Source organism: Drosophila mojavensis, unplaced genomic scaffold (genome assembly GCF_018153725.1).
Source record: "Drosophila mojavensis isolate 15081-1352.22 unplaced genomic scaffold, ASM1815372v1 contig_49, whole genome shotgun sequence".
In the NCBI taxonomy this organism is placed as follows: domain Eukaryota; kingdom Metazoa; phylum Arthropoda; class Insecta; order Diptera; family Drosophilidae; genus Drosophila; species Drosophila mojavensis.
This window is the reverse complement of record NW_025318872.1, coordinates 3,327,571-3,345,050: the sequence shown is the minus strand read 5'-3', so window position 1 is coordinate 3,345,050 and position 17,480 is coordinate 3,327,571. Positions and strand designations below refer to the sequence as shown.

Below are 17,480 nucleotides of genomic sequence, written 5' to 3'. Positions count from 1 at the left end.
TTAATTGAATTAAGCACATGGAATGGCACGCTTTCTTCAGTTACAAGGCCAATATATGACCGAATTAATGTTTTTCTGTTAATTTTCACTTTTACTAGTTGATGTTTTAAATTTTTAGAAGTGGCAACAGAATCACTAATCTCACTTCCTTTATCATCGATTTGTATTTCGTGCAACAATAAATGCTTTTTTAAATTAAAAACACGATCTTTTTTTAAAAGTCTTTCGCATTTTTTGCATTTAACGTAATCGTCATCACTTGCATCGAAATATTTATTAATATTAAAATTCCTTTTTTGCGGTGGCATGTTTGCACATTGAATTAAAACTTCAAAGTGCCAAATTTTCTCTCTACCACAAAGCAAAATGAAAAAGTGTCAAATTTTCTCTCTACCACAAAGCAAAATGAAAAAAGTAACGGTGCATTTCGAAAACCGACCAAAAATTGCAGTAAAAGCAAACAAAAAAAATCTGCTGTTTGTCCTACTCTCATCTCGCTCTGTTTTCATATCGCTCTGTTTTCATCTCGCTCTGTTTTCATCTCGCTCCGTTTTCATCTCGCTATGATTTCATCTCGTTCGCTGTTTTCAGCTATCGCTTTCGCTATCTGTTTTCAGCTACCGCTACGGCAGAGCGTAGCACATCAGTTGTTTTTGTGCTACTCGCTACTGCTGTAGTTTTTGACGAGACGAAACTGAGAGCATAGCAGAGCACAAACTTTTTATTGTTGGGCTACAACTCTGCTACGGCTCTCGTCAAAAATGAGAGCGGTAGCGAGAGCTCAACGAAATGCTACGAAATAGCAGAGCATTTTCAAACGCTGGGCAAAATCATTCACAATTAGCTATAGTGGCATCTGACTTGAACTTGAATGTTTTTATTCGATAAAAACATAACGGGATGATTTATCGAATTTTAAACGCAAACTCGACAACCGCGCTGTATATACGGTCATTTAAAAAAAAAAAAACAGGTCTCTAACTCTTATATCTTCGGAAATCGACGCGTTCAAACATGCAGACAGACAGACAGGGCCAAATCGACTCAGCTCGTCGCCCTGATCAAAAATATATATACTTTGTGGGGTCTGCCACGCCTCCTTCTGCCTGTTACATACTTTTAACAAAACCATTATACCCTGAACCCATTTTTAATGGGAAATCAGGGGGGTCTGCCACGCCTCCTTCTGCCTGTTACATACATTTCAACAAAACCATTATACCCTGATTTCCCATTAAAAATGGGTTCAGGATATAAAAAAAGCCAGATTTGACGGGAAGAAAGCTGATTTGGCAACACTGCTGTTAACATTTATCTCCTTGGGTCGTATTCGCCTCTCTAAAATATGCAAGCTTTTGGTCCTGGGACCTCTTGAAATATATCCAGATTTGGGAAATTTTTCTTTTTTCTACCCCATGCCTATCTGGCTCAAAATCCCTTTTTTGTTTTTTTTAAAGAATTTTTTATTGCAGTTTCTTGTCTTAGACTCTATAGGTCTGTCATCATTAATTCTTAATCTTAATTATGGGCTAGAAGCCAGTATTTACAATTTTTACACTTATTGAGAGTTATTTATGGAGATCTGTGGTCCAAGGGGTGAAGCCTTTTAAACATTCTTCTATTGTTGTTGTGTGCCAGGTCAGTAGCCAGTGGATTTGGATGCGCCAAAAGCCTGTCCGCGTACCTTGAGGAGTGACGTCCAATCAGTTCAGCAATTGTACGGATTCTTAGATCGCTGTGCAGCACAGAATTGCGGACGTACCAGCTGGCACCTGTGAGTCGCCTTAGCGCTTTGTTTTGCAGGGCTTGTACTTTTTGTATGTGTGTCCTCGCTGCGGTACCCCAAATGGGGATAGCGTATGTAAATTTTTCGAAGTATTTCTACGAGTATTTTCTTCCAAGAATTTCTTGCCTAATGCCCCTTGGTGTTGTAGTTGAAGCAACGCGTCTCCTTAATAACGCTTTTGAGCCCTGGTTCCACTGATGTCCTTCCTTTTTCTCCAGTAAAGCGTTGCTGGGGTCTTCAAATCATTACATCTTGGCTTGTGCGCGTAAGATTGTATTCGGTAGACCATCCAACAGCTCGTCTGCGTCTAAATGAATTTCACTTGCTAAGCGAGTCTTGTTTTCGTAGTATATATATATATATATATATATATATATATATATATATATATATATATTTTTATACCCTGAACCCATTGAAAATGGGAAATCAGGGTATAATGGTTTTGTGAAAAAGTATGTAACGGGCAGAAGGAGGCGTGGCAGACCCCATAAAGTATATATATTCTTGATCAGCGCGACGAGCTGAGTTGATATAGCCCTGTCCGTCTGTCCGTCCGTCCGTCCGTCCGTCCGTCCGTCCGTCCGTATGAGTGCGTCGATCTCAGAAGTTATAAGAGCTAGAGAGCTGAAATTTGGCATGCATACTCGTGTGTACCATACGCAGTACGAGTTTGCTTTATTTTTTCGATAATTCATCCGATAACTTTTTTATCGCGAATAATCGAAAAATCGGCATTGTTTTTTCAGCCTAATTTGAACATTTTTAGACCTGGAGTCTTCAAATTTTCGTTGTATATTAAGTTAATGGAAACAAAGATTTTGTAATTTACATATTTTGGATACCACGCCCCCTTTCCCCCCAATTTGTAAAAAACGCATTTCAAGTACTAGAGACTTGTGCTTTGGAATATACACACATATTCATCATATGATTACACTCTGAAAGTTTCATTAAGATCTTATGTCTACAAAAGAAATTATTCAACAAATAAATTCTCATAATATTGCCCACACTGCAGCGCAGCCCAAGCGCAGTCGCTGCTTACTGCGCAGTTAGCAGAGCGCAGGCTTATGCGTGCGTGTGGATGCATGTGTGTGTATGTGTGCATAAAAATGCAGAATGATTAGAATATCAGCTTAGAGGGTTCAGGGTATCTCCTAGTCGAGCAGTCTCGACTAGAGCCTTCTTACTTGTTTTTTTTTGTTTTTTTTTTTTTAAGAGAAATTATAAAATATATTTAAATACAGCTTAGCGCACCGCTACCTAATTGGTAACTTAATCTAAACAGATATTTAAAAAAATTTATTTACTTAAAAACTATATTAATATTAATATTATATGCATATATTCTTGTCAAATCTGGAGGTTTTAGGTCAAGACCCAATCCAGTAGGTCTTGAGGGTGGTGGCGTTTCAGTCTTCTCCTTATATTTCTACGGCGGTTGACTGCAGAGCCTAGTCGTCTGGCCAAGCTATTTGGGTGTGCATTTAGCCTTTCAGTGTATTTTTTTGCTATCTCCTGTATTTTGTCTCCGGTTTTGGTTACTTTGAGGTCGCGTGCGATGTTTCTTGTTCTAAGGTACCACGGAGCCCCAGTGATCTTCCATAAAGTTTTTGCTTGTAATACTCGCAGTTTATTCAAATGACATTTGGCTGCGTTGCCATATATTTGAATAGCGTAAAACAAGCTAGGGGCTAATATTGTTTTATACATTTTTATTTTGTTGTCCAGCGACAGCTTATTTCGTGGTGTTAGTAGCCATGATAGCTTACCAAGTTTGGCCTTGAACGCGTGTTGCACTGATGTAACATGCCTTTGGAATGTAAGGCGTCTGTCCAGGATCACCCCGAGATATTTTTGTGCTGGTTTGTGATTCAGCGTTATTCCATTTAACGTGACTCCAGGGCAGCTAAGTCGGCGATTTGAAAACGTAACATTTCTGCCTTTGGAAGCATTGATGTACACGTTCCATTTTCGTGTCCATTCTTGGAATGCATCGAGATACTGCTGAAGTGTATTCTGCGACGCACCTTGGCCTTGGATAATCTCCTTTAAAATGCCGCTGCTAATTCCTCCAGTAGTTTGTCTGACGGCTGCACGATCCGGGATGGATTTGCATATTGTTGCATATTCATCAATTCTAAACTCAGCTCTTTCAACGTCAACTCAGCTCTGCCGATCTTTTTCCTCTTCTGTCATTACTCATTATGGCACGCCAAGTATCGACCGTCTCAGCCATCGAAATTTCTAACTGTCGATGGTTAACCAAAGTGCTGGTCATTGGCAAGTCTTGGATCTTTTGATCCCCGCACAATCTCAGTAGTTGGTTACCTCTACCCAAAACGTGTTGGTACTTTCAATGTTTTCCCATGTTATTAGAGAAACTCTATTGTACTGCCTTTCTATACAAAAATATTCAAGAATAGGAGTAATATTTTAGCTTTCAAAATATTTTCAACTGAGAACAAACCAATTCGTTGCAATATCTCCAAATTGTCAGGTAATCTAGTTTTTGCATATTTCAGGTCTCTAGCATCAATAGTGCCTAAAATATAGCCGAATTCGAAAAATCACTACGCCCTAGTAGGCGTAGATATAAAATTTTTTCACTCATCTTTAAAGAGTCAAAACGTCAGCTTACGTGCTTTCAGCATTCTAGGCTTACAACTTTAGGAGATACAGTTTTATCCGTTTTGCCACGCCCCCAATGGGCGGATATATATCCGTCATAGCTTGTGATCTTGGGTGGTCACTTTCGTGAATGAGTATAAAAATGTAAGAAAAGGGGGACGAAAGACAAGACACACAAGTGCAATCAGAACCAATTAGTTGCTTTCAGCATGGAACAGCTTATTAGTTACAGATTAGTATATTCCACGAAACACGGAGAACGCATGTTAATTTTCTAAGAAAATACACATAAATTGAACATTACACAAAACTAAAATCCTCAAACTATACATCAAATAAAACATTACATAGATAGTGCATACCGTAAGTTCCCTTTCCATAATTAAGTTTAATCTTTACTTGTTTTATTTTCTTTAATCATAATTTTTAATTAATTATAAATGTATATTTATATAAATATAAAGAATATAATAATATTGAAAATAAATTAGCTTTTGCTCTTCAAATTTTTATACCCTGAACCCATTGAAAATGGGAAATCAGGGTATAATGGTTTTGTGAAAAAGTATGTAACGGGCAGAAGGAGGCGTGGCAGACCCCACAAAGTATATATATTCTTGATCAGCGCGACGAGCTGAGTCGATATAGCCCTGTCCGTCTGTCCGTCCGTCCGTCCGTCCGTCCGTCCGTCCGTATGAGTGCGTCGATCTCAGAAGTTATAAGAGCTAGAGAGCTGAAATTTGGCATGCATACTCGTGTATACCATACGCAGTACGAGTTTGCTTTATTTTTTCGATAAATCGTCCGATAACTTTTTTATCGAGAATAATCGAAAAATTGATTTGGTTTTTTTAGCCTAATTTGAACATTTTTAGACCTAGAGTCTTCAAATTCGCGTTGTATATAAAGTTAATCGATGCAAAGATTTTGTAATTTACAGATTTTGGATACCACGCCCCCTTCTTCCCCAATTTGTAAAAAACGCATTTCAAGTACTAGAGACTTGTGCTTTGGAATGTACACACATATTCATCATATGATTACACTCTGAAAGTTTCATTAAGATCATATGTTTACAAAAGAAATTATTCAACAAATAAATTCTCATAATATTGCCCACACTGCAGAGCAGCCCAATCGCAGTCGCTGCTTACTGCGCAGTTAGCAGAGCGCTGGCTTATGCGTGCGTGTGGATGCATGTGTATGTATGTGTGTGTGCATAAAAGTGCAGAATGATTAGAATATCAGCTTAGGGGGTTCAGGGTATCTCCTAGTCGAGCAGTCTCGACTAGAGCCTTCTTACTTGTTTTAATAAAGCAAATATAGCGCATTTAAATTTCACTTTAATTTTTTTTTCCTTTTATAAAAGTAGATTTCTTTATTCGGAGACATCGTTAACTCTGTTGGGCGTTCGCGTTTCGGCGCTTTTACTGTTTTCCCGTTTGTTTTTTTTTTTTAACCTTTGCCTCAGCCAAGTTTTGAGTTTCAAGTTTTGTTTTAATTGTAAAAAGCGTGTTGGGAAAAGGTAACTCAAAGAATTTATAAACAATATTATCTAGGGAAAAGTGTCCCAACTGTCTGTTTAGTTATTTTCCCTTTCACCTCCTCCTTACCATTCTCTGGCTCTCGCTATCTGTCCCTTCATCCACGTGTCTTTTGTATTGTTTTTCTAAAATTTCTATTTTTTTGCGTTTTCTTCTATCTTTGTTTTGCATAAATTTTCACTTTGTTTTTATCAAGCGCAGTCGAGGAGGCCTTTTTAGCGATAGACAGAGAGAGGGACACCGAGAGAGTGAGTGATGGTATCTGTGTGAGTGTGTAGGTGGATATACGTGTGTGTGCTGTGCCTTAATTTCAGTTTTTCAGTCCAGGTTTTTGTCCTTGCCCTGGCCTGAGATTGTTCCATTGAGATAGTAGTATTTTTGTAGCCACGTTTTTTAATCCTTTTTCCAATGGCTGCGACAACCCTTGCCGAGCAACTCCGCACCCCCGCCTTCCATTATGGCTCGCGCTCCCTGGTCGACTGCATACACGCGACATTTTATAGTTATTGCCGAAATTCCCTCGATGGCTTTAACCATTTTCTATGCCATTTACATTTTATTTTGTTGCATGTGTCGCAGCGCATGGAAATTGCGGCTCTATTGTTTTATAGTCGCGGCGGGGCAGCTCTAGCCTTCCGTCCGTCCGTCCAACCATCCATCCATCCAGCCTGCAGCCCTCCGTGTGGGTTTATCAATACGGCAAACATGATGCATGGCCAAAACGAGTTTTCTTTCACAAAGGGCTTTCAAACAAAAGTGAAGTGGTGAAATGGGCTTTTGGTTTCCTTTTGCTTTTCAAGTTTATTGAGTCGCTTTTGCCATCTTCAGTTCTTCTTCTTCTTTGGGTCTATTCACAGAGCTTAAGGAAGCAACAATTGCAGTAATTTCTTATTTTTCATATCCACATGACATTTTCTGATATTTCATGTGTTATTCCATTTTAAATCACATTTTTACAGTCAAATCGTGATATTTTGAATAAACATTGTTTCTTTAAATTAAATTAGTTAGTATAAATTCCATTCGTTTTGATTTGTTTGTTCATTTTTAAACAATACTATAAAAAACCCCGTAGGTCATATATTAATATAAAATATGAAGTGTTTTCAATAGATAGAATTGAAAATGAGTTAAGTGTCTCAATTGCTCTGCAAAAAAAAAAAAAACAAAAGTAATTAAAATTCTTTATAAAGTTTTTTTTTTTTTTTTTTTTATATTTATTTTAAGCGTTGAGTCTGTACAATGCAAGTATAGTACCTTAACAACACAGTTAGATTATATTATATAGAGCCTAACCTTCATAACTCTAAACTTATCTAATGTTTTTGGCAAAACCCAAGCGTTTTAATCGCCTTAGTGGCTTCGCAGGGAGCAATCTTCTCGCTAGTCTACTCCGGTGTCTAGCCAGTCTGTCACTATATCTACTGGTGTGTCTCTCAATCTGTTCCTCCACTGTATACAGTTTCAGATCTCGATGTAGGGTAGAGCCGCGCAGATACCATGGGCAGTTTGTGATTTGTCGCAATACTCGATTTTGCAGGACCTGTATGCGTTTATAGTTGGACTTTGCGCATATTCCCCAAATCTGCACACCGTAGAGCCAAATCGGGGCTACACAATGGACATAGACTGCTCTCTTAGCTCTCAGTGACATTGTGCTTCGTCTGTTGACCAGCCATCGCAGTTGTTGCATGCGTTGCCCACATCTCCTAGCCGCTGCCTTAAGATGAGGACCAAATGTTAGACGCTAGTCAAGGGTGATGCCAAGGTACTTTGCCTGCGAAGGTTGATCCAGTGTTTCGCCATCTAAACGTATAGGCGGGGATTTATAAGTGTAAATTTAATTTCAATAAAAAATATAAGTTGAAGGAAAAGAACAAATTCCATCAGTTTGTTTTGGGCATTTTCTCCAGCATGGGGTAACGAAGAATTTCCCTTTAACTCCTCTCTAATAATGACGTCACACGCCAACCTGTTAGAACCTGTAGTGCTCAGTGGTTGTGGTTGGAAACTGCTGGAAACTACCCCTGTGGGAAAGTCCTTTGTCTGGGATATTCGGGGAGGGCAACCCTCCGTTGGCTGGTGCATTGAACCAAGCCGGCAAAACGAAGGCTAAGGTCAATTGCAGCTGTTGGCCTTCCAGTGAGCGGCGAAATGTCCTTTCTATCGCTAAAGGGAAATTTCCCAACTGTCGCTGTTGAATGCTACGCGGCGGCCGTGTCCTTTTTCAGTGCTCGTTGGGCAACCAAGGCGCGCGGTTCTTCGTCCAAGGCAGCGTCCATACAATATTCGTAGCTCGTTTACGAATTCTAGTGCACGTAAATAATTTTTTGTTGACATCCTGGCGAACGGGACATTCTTTAACAACTGTGGATTAACATAAAGAATGCTTCCCTGTTGCCGTGGCAAACAGTGTTAACAACAAAATGAAATGGTGAAATTTCTAGTTATTTAAGCAGCTAATTTGCATTGCATATGCAGCTCGAAAAAAAAGAAAAACCTTTGTGCATAAGAAATCGCCGGGTTGCATGGCGCAAACAATGTGAAAATGTAGAAAAAAGTGAAAATGTGAAAATATGTGAAAAATGAAATTCAAAACACAAATAATAAATGCCACAGGACACACTCGGCACGAACACACACAGAAGTCAGCGAGTCGAAATAATCATAACCAGCGTAGACATTGCAAATGTCTGCCTGTCTGTGTTTGTTTGTGTGTGTGTGGAAGCGACTTCCGTTTCCTGTTTTAATGTTTACATTTTGCGGCTGGCGACTTCCGTTTGGCAGCCAGCGTGTCCTGTGGCTGCTGCTATCCTGTTTTGTGTATGCGGATTTTTGAGCTAATGTAGCGGCATTTTAGGCGCAGCAGAAGTAATAGATAATAAAACGTAATGTCGTCCTCTTTGGCTAAGCCGAAACACACATACTCCTATGGCTTAAGGCAGTCTTAAGGACTCCCCCTCCCTCCCTCGCTCGCTCCCTCTCACTGTTTAACTTCCTTGAGTTTGGCCTGTGGTGCGTGCCGAGTGTCGATTATTGCGCTTTTCGCTCGTTGACGCTAATAAAAATCAGTCGGAAATCTTGCAGGCGCCTAAATGTGGCCAAGAACAAGCTAGCTTCTGCCCCCAAAATTAGATTAGATGATGTGCCATAATGAAGCTGTGCGCAAGCGGAAGAAGAATGTGGGAGCAGTTGAATTCTCCCTGGAGTGAGAACTCAACGGATGCTAAATAAATTTTGGTGATATAGGAGAATAATGTGTGTGTGTGCATTAAAGGAAACATTATTGCAAGAGCAAGGCATTAGGAAGTGATTCTTATAGTTCAATTTCGCAGTAGATAAAGCATGCAGCTAACGTTGTGATTAATAAGTGGCACATAATTTTTATGAATTCTAATCGAAATAATTTTTTTTAATTTTTATATATATATATTTATTAAGTGTAGAACCGGTACATAAAAGAAACCATAACAACACAGGGAAGGTAAATTAATAACAGAGCCGAACCCCATACCAAGTTATGGGGATTTTAAGTTGTGGAGGTTTTACTATTGTCCAATAGTTTTGGCAAAGCCTTGCCGTTTGAGTCTTCTTAGAGGTCTGACAGGTAACCGTCCTCTTGCGAGTAGATTGCGGTGGCTCAACAGTCTTTCACTGTACCTGCTTGTGTGCCTGCCAATCTGCTCTTCGACAGTATGCAGCTTTAAATCTTTGTGTAGTGTGGATCCACGTACATATCAGGGACAGTTTGTAATCTGTCCAAGTACTCTATTTTGCAGTACTTGGATTCTTTTGTAGTTGGATTTGGCAGCAATCCCCCAAATTTGCACTCCATAAAGCCATATAGGCAAAATGCAATGGACGTATACCGCTCGTTTGCATCTTAGCGGCAATGTGCTCTTCCTGTTGTTTAGCCACCGCAATTGCTGCAGTCTATGGCGACATTTCTTTGCTGCAGCTTTGAGGTGTGGCCCAAAGGTGAGGCGCTTGTCCAAAATGATGCCAAGGTATTTGACTTGTGACGGGTGCTCCAGGGCAACGCCTTCTAGGTGAATTGGAGGGATCTGCATTGCTTTTTTAAGGGTGAAACATGGGTTTGTGGTTTTCAACGGATTAGGTTCCAACGTTTACACCATGCAGCAAGAGTTTCGAGATACCTTTGTAGGCCTGCACTGGCCTCTGCGCAACTTTTTGAGTTGTAAATGACTGCGATGTCATCGGCATATGTCGCAATAATAGCCTTGGCAGGATCATCCATATGCTGAGAGGTGGGGCTTGGTATATCCGAGATATACATGGAAAAGAGCAGTGGACCTAGGACACTGCCTTGTGGCACACCTGCTCTCATTGTATAGGTGGCCGAGTATATGTCCGAAGGTTTCCGTTAGGTCTACTTTTACCGTTAGGGCTTTTTTAGCTTAGGTAGAAAATAAATTCGCGTACTTTGTGCGTGACACAACCGACCGCGACGAGAGCAGATTAGCGACTAATCGAAATAATGATAACAAAACTGACATTGATAGTCAAAAGTGATTTTAATTAGCTTTCATTTAGCCACTCAAATAAAATTAATAATAAACAGTTTCTCTTAGCAAAAATATTAGTAAAGCTGTGATTAAGAATGCGATTGCAATTGGCAGGCGGATGACAGAATTCAATACATATAGAATTTATTTTTATACCCTGAACCCATTGAAAATGGGAAATCAGGGTATAATGGTTTTGTGAAAAAGTATGTAACGGGCAGAAGGAGGCGTGGCAGACCCCACAAACTATATATATTCTTGATCGTGACGAGCTGAGTCGATATAGCCCTGTCCGTCTGTCCGCCCGTCCGTCCGTCCGTCCGTATGAGTGCGTCGATCTCAGAAGTTATAAGAGCTAGAGAGCTGAAATTTTGCATGCATACTCGTGAGTACCATACGCAGTACGAGTTTGCTTGATAAATCGTCCGATAACTTTTTTATCGAGAATAATCGAAAAATTGATTTTGTTTTTTCAGCCTAATTTGAACATTTTTAGACCGGGAGTCTTCAAATTTGGGTTGTATATAGAGTTAATGGATATAAAGATTTTGCAATTTACAGATTTTGGATACCACGCCCCCTTCGCCCCCAATTTGTAAAAAACGCATTTCAAGTACTTGTGCTTTGGAATGTACACACGTATTCACCATATAATTACGCTCTGAAAGTTTTATTAAGATCGTATGTCTACAAAAGAAATTATTCAACAAATAAATTCTCATAATATTGCCCACACTGCAGCGCAGCCCAAGCGCAGTCGCTGCTTACTGCGCAGTTAGCAGAGCGCAGGCTTATGCGTGCGTGTGGATGCATGTGTATGTGTGTGTGCATAAAAGTGCAGAATGATTAGAATATCAGCTTAGAGGGTTCAGGGTATCTCCTAGTCGAGCAGTCTCGACTAGAGCCTTCTTACTTGTTAATTTTAACAATTAGCTTTTTATTTTATTTTATATTTATTTATTTCCTTAATGTGTACGTATTCTGTGGGATATGAGTTTATGAATAACTTTTAGGTTTTAGAAACCATTCTCTTAGAAACAAAAATAATAACAATAATAAAATTATATGTTATTTTATAAAATATTTTGTTTTCTATGCGGTCAATAAAAAAGAGTTTCAGTGGAGGTGAGCCATGGACACCAAAAACCCTCGTGTAAAATTTTGTTTTTAAATTAACCAAAGTTACTAAAAGAACTCAAAATTCATGAACTACCCTCCTGCCTTTAACACATCTGAAACTTGACTGCATTTTGTTTATTCCTTGAAATGTATATTCACTCCTATATTCCTACGCTCATAATCGGATCTCCCACAGGGCGTGAACAAGATACATATGTATAATATTAATTACCGTGCACGCCCACAATATGACCCAGAAGACGCCTTGACTAGCGCCCTCATTCGAAATTCATGTTGTGACGGTGTGGAGGGGCTTTCCCTGTCGAATACTTATTATGCGGAGAAGCACAGCTCAAGCCGAGGCGCAGAACGTGCTGCCTAATTTTAGGCGAGCAGGAAACTCTGGGTGCAACGTGTCAAAAATGTTAAGGAACAGTGGAAGAAGCAACCTTAAAGTCCTGGCAATATGTTTGGCAAATTCCTTCGAGTGTAAATCAATTGTGAAATGTTTCTCTGGCAATTCAATTTGCCACTCGCAACAATTAAAGCCTCGGCTTTTCGCATGCTGCATGCGTGTGTCTTTTGTTGTGTCTTCGCATCCGGCGCAACCGGAAGTACTCGAGCAAAAGAACCCAAAAAAAGAAAAAAAAAAAGGAAAAAAAATGCTGTAAGCGAAAAAAGACAAACAAATCCAAAATAAACAAACGGGAGCTTCCCGAGTAAAGGGAGAGGCTGTGCGAAAAAAATAAAGAGAATAAGAAGAGGAAGAGAGTGAAGAAATGCTTACGAAGCGGAAATTAAGACCCACTCCAGCAGCGTACCAAACAAAGCTGCCAAGTTCGTAAACAAACACATGTCTAACCCCCACACATGTTCTGCTCCTCCTGCTCCTGCTCCTTTCCCTCTCTCGCTATCACTTTGTCTCTCCCTCTCTCTCTCTCTCTCACTTTGTGTGCCCTCCTCGTGTAAACAAGCCCAAACATATCACATTTTAATCCGATGTAGTGGAAAATTGCGCAAGAGAATGTTTCGTGGAAAATTGTATTGTTTTCCCTCGTCTGGGGATTGATTATGCGCCATTTCTTTCGTCTGGATTAGAGGGTGTTTAATAAGTTTAAATAGCGATTGTTTAATTAAAAAAGTTGCCAGTTTCATGGCATGGAGCAGATGCGCGAGCTTTCGCCAGCTTCACCTGGCAAATCCTTACAAATGTCCCTTCGCGTTCTATTTAACAGTCCATGAGATTGCGCTGAGTTATGAGCTCAACACGTGACCATATGGCCGCTGTCTCCCTACCAGCTACCGGCTACGCCCTACACTCCACATCCTACTCAGGAATTATGTAGCGAATCGCCTGACAATGAGTAGAAAATTGCCTTTTGCTTGGGCTTAGGCACACTGTCCAGCAGAACAGGGGAATTGTCTTTTAAATTAGTGTAAATTTTATGCGCAGCGCCTATAAATATGCAAAGGTTTTTTTTGAGAGTTTGTGGACTTGGGAGCAAAAGCCATTTCACTAATGAAGAAACAAGTGTTGCGCGTGTTGAGCTGCTTTAATTATTGTTGCTGTTATTATTATGGTCGAGGAGGTACTTGCATATAAGGCTTTTTATTTTGTTAAGTTTTTTTTGGTGATAATGAAGTGCAAATGGGCAATGAAGAGATTGCTGGGAATATAAATATAATTTAGCTGAGTCCATTCTAATCTAATATAACAATTCTGATTATTTGCCAAATGCTTACTCTATTTTCTCACTTCTCTATTTTAAGTCGTTAGACTTTCAAATATTTTCAATGAATATTTAATGTTTACTTGTAAACGAATTCGTCTTTAAAGTTTAATTTATTTAAAGCTCAGCATTTATTTACTCTGCATAAATATACTTATTCTGATAGGGAAACTCAGATTTTGATTATATTCCAACTGTAGTTCTATCCAGTCCAGGATTTTTCACCTTATTGCGACGCGCATCCTTGGCAAACTAATTTCCATATTTCCTTTGCCTATGTTTTTTATTTTCGAGAGAGCCTCCGCCTGCCCCGCCCATAAATTGTCTATAGCTGTCATACTTTTGGGCATTTAATAAATTTTATGACTCTGGTTGCTTCTTCATTCTTTTTTTCCATTGCCTTTTCGTTTTGCTTTCTTTTTAATAATATTCGCTTTCTGCGTCTTGTCCGCCTGGGGCTATTTTTTCATCTCCCCCTCACCGCGAATGTGTCGGGCTGCAAGCTTGTCCTGTCCCATAGCTCGCCCCCTTCCTCCCGCCCCTGCCTCCTCCTGCTTTCGCTCCACCTTTCGCAGCATGCAACAATCTTTTATATGAGTTTATTATGTATGCTTTTCCTTTTGCTTAAAACATACAATTTCCTCAAGCGATTTCCGTTTGCACTGATGAGTCTTATTAAATGCGAGCAGCAGCCAGCCCCGTCCTTGCGTTTCCTCCCCAGGGGGTGGCTACACACACACACTCCCCACACGCCCTCGCACCCACAAATATTGTCTGCCCGGATTTGGTCGTTAACTAACAAAAATACGACGCCTGCTTGCAAATTGAGCTTTAATTGAATTGCACATAGATTTTTTGTTTTAGGATTGCTCGCTTTTCCGCTCCCAGACAAATTTTTACATCCCTTTCCCAGCTTTGTAAATACTAAAAAATAGAATAGTAGACCCCGAAAGTTTTTCGTACATGCCACATTTTGACGCCTCTCGCGGCATAGCTCAAAAGTCTTTAGAAGTGTTTCAAACTGTCATACGCACGTAGTTCCTTCTCGCACTCAATGTGTCTACCTCTCTCAGTTGCACACAATTTATATATACATATCTCTCTCTCTCTCTCTCGGCTCCACTCACTTTTGCCACATTTCGGCGCGTACAACAACAGACTTTGCCACTTTATTATACTCTACACTGAAAGGGAAGTGGGTACGTTGGCTCTTTTATGAGCTATGCTCAGGTTTGGCCTAATCTGAATTCGAGGATTGGGGTTACGTTGAGGGAGTAAAAATAAATGTATGCTCAACTCATAATATTGTTGCAGTGTGTAGTAATGTAATAAATTGAGTTTTTTTAATGTAGAGTTTTCAAGTCATATGCTAACTAAACAAAATAAAATATTATACAAACATACATATATCAAATGCATTAGACGTTAGACCACAGATTGAGTCATTTGATTGTAGCTTAAGGTTATAAAATATGTGTAAACATATTATATACCATGAAGTATATATCTAAAAGGCTAGATACTAATGAAATATTAATTTGCATAAAAAATCAGTTTATAAATAAAAAATATGAGTATTAATATTTAAATGCAAAAATAATACTAACAATAGTAAATATATTGAAAAAGGTTTTATTTCAATTTTATCTTATTATTTGTCGAGCCTTTCGAGCTGAATTGAATACTACTCTTCTTTTCCTAATGTGATTCTATCTGAATCTCGTCTCTATAGTTAAATATCTATAGCCTTAAAGTTAGGTACTATAATTATTGATCAAATAAAAATAAAATAAATATAACAAATTCTAGGAAACATCGCATCTCAATCAGCGAATCAGTTTGACGAGCGAATCTCTGCCTAAAATAATGTTTAAGTATATAATTATAAATATGGGATTGCTAAATAAAAAAGCTAAACAGATAAGTTTGATTTGAATAGAAAATTCGAATAAAAATTATAAACAATTAATGTTGAAAGTTAAGCAATATCAAGCATGAAGCAATAATAATTCAATCATTGCTCCAGTCAGCATCTTCAATCTGTTATTGAGTCATTCAGGGTATTTCAATGATTTTCATAGCTCTCGTAACTCTCGCTTCTCGACGACCATTTCGCAGCGGCATTTGAGTGCTGAAAAGAAAGCTAACAGAAAGTAGAAAGAAAGAAATAATAGAGCTGCAAGTGAAAGAGACAGATACAGAGGGGAGAGAGAGTGAATAACTAACGCCGAATCAAAAGCATTTCTAACCAACTTTGTGGCAAAGTTTGCGCAGGCGGCGCAACGACTGAGATTGAGTGCAAATAAAATGATGTCATGAAGTGGCAGCAATAATGGGAGGGGAGGCGGGCGAGGGTGTGCTGGAGCCGCTCGCTAAAGTCCTTATTATTGTTGCCGGGTGTGAGAGGGAGGGCGAGTGAGTGGAGAGCACTGCAAATGCATGCTCCACTTTATTTCAGCTATCAACTCGTAAAGTTTGCCGCTTGATGGCCAGCTGAGCAGAGGGGGCGTAACAGGAGTTACTTAGAGGAACAGAGTGGGAGAGTTGTGGGAGGGGCTTGGTCGTGGTCTGTGATTTTTCTGCAAGAACTCACAAAAACCGCAGTCGAGTTGCGGCTTTCAAAACTTGAAGCGCAGCAATTACAACAACAACAACAACTACAGCTAAAGCAACTGGACAGATCTTGACAAGTATTTTGTCAACTTTGCCAGCAGCTGCCCAAGTGCTGCGGATGGCAGCCCGGCCAGGGAATAGGGTGTTTAAAGTGTCGGCCATTGGTTGAGTACGCCAGTTGGCCGGCCACAGCTGGAGCAGCAGCTGCTCCTGGCAAATGGGCGCCAACTTCTAATTAGCTTAATAAACAAATTCTTGGCCCACTTACAGCAGCAGGTAGCAGCAGTTAGTACTCCGCTGCCCCAGCCCCAGTACCGTTCCCTGCCCCTGCTCCCATTCCCTGGGCCTTGCCTCAATTCGCTGCTTTGCAATTCAATTAAAAATTTACATTTAAATTGCAAACTACTTTTATACTTTATGGCACACTTTTGATGCATTAAGGGAAAATAGTTTTTGCGAGGGCTGCCATTGAAATCGTCAGAGTTAATAGGTGAAACGACACTAAACGTGTTAACCCGTCTAACTGCTTGTTAGTCACTGGAAGCTTGCAATTTAGCAAGTTGGCCGGTCTCTTTAATACCCTACATTTTAGACTAAAGGGGGTACTTGGTCAACTGGAGATATTTCAGCTCTGTTTCAATTAAAGTTTGCTTATTTATATATTTACTTTCTTCACTTTATCTCTTCTTTTAACTACGTAAAAGTCCCTTGCAATGTTTCGCTTTGACTTCTTCACTGACCTCGCCATTTTCGTGGCCATTTTCCACTGAACCCAGACGCTTTTGCAGGCCATTTAATTTGATCAGGCGCTAGCAATTATGCAACTTGTTGGCTCACTGACTCTTCCAACCGAGGCAGGCTTCAATTTGTAGTTGTTGTTAATGGCAATGAAAGTTTTTCCATTTGCTTGGCATCTAAATGCAGTTTGTACTTTTTGTGTATAGGGAGACGAAACTAGAGAGGGAGTGTGGGAGAGAGACAAGGAAATGGATGGAATACATTGCATGCCACAAGGTGTTGCGGCTTTGAGTGAAAATTCTTCGTCAGATATGTTGTGGATCATTAAAGCAGCAGGATACATTCAAGCCTGATAAGCTCTGAACTGAGCTCACAAATTTGAAAGAGAAGCTTGACTGACTCACATTAGCTGTCTTGTCAATTCCTTCAGCATTTCCCTGCTGCATTGCGCATTAAATATGCAACTCTTGACACGCCTTTAAATTGTTCCTCTTTTGCATTTGCATTTGCATTCGCATCGGACTCCCTTCAATTTCTGCAATTCAAATTATTTTTGCTTTTCTAGCCACAGCTTTTAAGTAAGTTTTTTGGCTTTGTGGTTTTTCTTGCAGTTAACATTTTCAGTTTAATTCAGGGAAATGTTTTTCTTTTCAATAAATTTTCACAGATGAGATAAAATCTAAAATTTATGCGTGTTTGACATTTGAAATGCACTAAATATTACATAAGAGATTTTAGTTATGGCATGATAATTTGAGTTTTATTTATTACTTTTTGTTTATCTGTTATA

General features: G+C 39.5%; 1 protein-coding gene across 4 annotated transcripts in view; it reads left to right on the top strand.

Annotated features, from left to right (window-relative positions):
- Nucleotides 1-17,480, top strand: part of LOC6578020 (protein sickie) — a 299,838-nt gene that overhangs the window by 91,433 nt on the left and 190,925 nt on the right. Inside the window, exon 1 of one of the 4 annotated variants that reach the window (XM_032729136.2) lies at nt 8,205-8,398. The exons of 2 other annotated variants lie outside the window; for them this stretch is intronic. The gene's annotated coding sequence lies outside the window, so the exon portion shown is untranslated. Of the gene's footprint in view, nt 1-8,204; nt 8,399-17,480 lie in introns of those variants that run through there. One more of the 4 variants, XM_032729137.2, reaches the window with a different exon arrangement.